This window comes from Alosa sapidissima, chromosome 21, assembly GCF_018492685.1.
Source record: "Alosa sapidissima isolate fAloSap1 chromosome 21, fAloSap1.pri, whole genome shotgun sequence".
NCBI classification, from domain to species: Eukaryota; Metazoa; Chordata; class Actinopteri; order Clupeiformes; family Clupeidae; genus Alosa; species Alosa sapidissima.
In genome coordinates this window covers 5,925,602-5,928,101 of record NC_055977.1, presented here as the reverse complement: position 1 = coordinate 5,928,101, position 2,500 = coordinate 5,925,602, and the positions used below count along the sequence as shown (strand labels likewise).

The 2,500-nt window shown below is 42.9% G+C and overlaps 1 protein-coding gene across 5 annotated transcripts in view; it reads right to left on the bottom strand.

Moving 5' to 3' along the window:
• col16a1 (collagen, type XVI, alpha 1) overlaps positions 1-1,064 on the bottom strand; it is a 125,799-nt gene extending 124,735 nt beyond the window's left edge. For 3 of the 5 annotated variants that reach the window (XM_042077549.1, XM_042077551.1, XM_042077548.1), the window contains exon 1: positions 779-1,063. The gene's annotated coding sequence lies outside the window, so the exon portion shown is untranslated. Of the gene's footprint in view, positions 1-778 lie in introns of all 5 variants that reach the window. The other 2 variants (XM_042077547.1, XM_042077550.1) reach the window with 1 other exon arrangement.
• Between the last annotated feature and the right edge of the window lie 1,436 nt (positions 1,065-2,500).

Genomic DNA, 2,500 nt, shown 5'->3' with positions numbered 1-2,500 from the left:
TCCACCCTGGCCTTTGATCTCAGTGGCTCCTGCAGCGCTCTTTGGACTGTTACGTGACATGACGGTGCCGTCGGTGGCCTGCTCCGTTTCCTGGGCACCTGGGTAGATGCTGTAACGCGCTGCGCGAGCAGGAGGCACAGCAGACTACTGAAAAACGTGTAAGCAAACGAGAGTTCCAGCTGTCTCTTGCTATCTCTTCCCCCCTCCCCTCTCTCTGCAAAAATTCAGACCCGCGCTCTGTCTCTCTGTCTCCCCAACAGTTTAGCACAAAGGCTTGTGAGGGCCTCCATACGCAGCATTTTAAACTTCCAAGTTAGCTCACCCATCAGTCTCAGTTCGTCTTTTATTTAATTCAACTGCGTGAAATGTGATGAGGGTTGTGACAAGCAGTGTTAGTCACGCCTGTGAAAGCTTCTAAAACGATGCTTAATGCGGTGTGGCTGATGCATTTATGCAAACCCAGCGGCATCTGGCTTTACCTATAATTCATTAATAGGTATTAAAGTTAAAAGCTTGTTTTGGAAGCATTAGTCATTGTTGCGCTGGAGAAACAAAATGAACATGCACAGCGTTCCTGATACATATTGTTTGGTGAGAAGCATTTAAGTACAGTGAAAACATTATAGTTGTTAAAATTATATGGAAGATTGTTTAGAACAAAGTGTGAACCAGTGGCTTTCAATCGATGTCCAATTTCGTCTCTGCGTAATATTTATCTGCACAGATGTAGCTTATTTTCAGTGGCCCATGGCGCGGTTTTGAAAACGGTTATCCATACCTAAAACAATCGATAGCTCCTTCAGGTTAAGACCACATGAATCCAACGATTATCTCCCAAAGCACAGATGGTTTGATGTGCGCGCAATCTTGCTGTAATCCACAGTTCCACGACAGCAATCCTTAAGGTTTTCTTGCGGGAGGAAAGCAACAGTCCTGGTGTTCTCCTTGTCCAACTTTCTCTCCCCTCCCCTAGCTGTTGTTCGAAAAAGTTTCCTCTAGGAAGGTCTGGGAGAGTCTCCAGCGAGACGTGTAGTGACATCACCTGGTCCAAAAGCACTAAAAAAGAGCCAGGGGCGCCGTTGCTCCCATGTTGTGTTTCGGGTTTTTTTGTTAGTGTAGCAAGATTTGTGTGTGTGTGTGTGTGGGGGGCGTTATTGAACACACCTTCAGGACAGAAGAAATCAGATTCAATACTTTTGGAAAATGACTGGGAACTTTCTTTATTTCTTTCTCCTCACGATTTGAACGAATTCCAAGTACATTTGTGCCTAACTCCAGTGTCAACATAGATCAGTAAACAAGATAAACAAATATGCAAAGTAAGCAAAACAACAGTAGTAATAACAAGAATACTGAATCAGATTAGGCAAGGAAAGACCATTTAAAAAGCTGTGTTCTTTTCAAAAAGTTCACAAATGTTGTTGGGTGCCGGATTTGTTGTAGTCTTTGGCTGGCAGTCAAATCCCTTCTGCATTACATTAGGATTTTAACATGACCAACAGTCTGCCTTTTATGATGAAACAATTAAGCAAGCCCATAAATCCTAAAGGGAAAAAAACAGGAAACAATAACAAAAACACATGACAAAGGATCTACACAAACATATTGGTGATTAATGGACTCAATGTGGTCCTGCAGGTGGAACACAAATCAGCTATCCATTTTCACATCCTTAGTTTTCCTGCCTTCTAATTTCATAGAAAATGTAATGTCGGCTTTGGTTGGGGCAGTCATCACTCTACCTCCAGCTGCAGCTTTTATGGTGATGGCCCTAACAGCTGCCCAAAGGCACTCTGGCAAGGTCATGACCTTTGAACTGGCTTTCACTTCAGGGTAACAGAGTTCGTCCGGGACAGGATGTGCCACTCAGGACTCTGCTCTGGGTCCTCACTTAAACGCAACACATTTGACAACAAGGTGGATCAGACATGGAGAGGTTAAAGTAAGGTTAAAGGCATAGTGGGTCAGACATGGAGAAGTTAAAGGCATAGTGGATCAGACATGGAGAGGTTAAAGTAAAGTTAAAGGCATAGTGGGTCAGACATGGAGAGGTTAAAGTAAAGTTAAAGGCATAGTGGGTCAGATATGGAAAAATTAAAGGTGTAGTGGATCAAACATGGAGAGTTTAAAGGCATAGTGGATCAGACATGGAGAAGTTAAAGGCATAATGGATCAGACATGGAGAGGTTAAAGTAAAGTTAAAGGCATAGTGGGTCAGACATGGAGAGGTTAAAGTAAAGTTAAAGGCATAGTGGGTCAGACATGGAAAAATTAAAGGCGTAGTGGATCAAACATGGAGAGGTTAAAGGCATAGTGGATCAGACATGGAGAAGTTAAAGGCATAATGGATCAGACATGGAAAAATTAAAGGCATAGTGGATCAGACATGGAGAGGTTAAAGGCATAGTGGATCAGATATAAGGCATAGTGGATCAAACATGGAGAGGTTAAAGGCATAGTGGATCAGATATGGAGAGGTTAAAGGCATAGTGGATCAAAC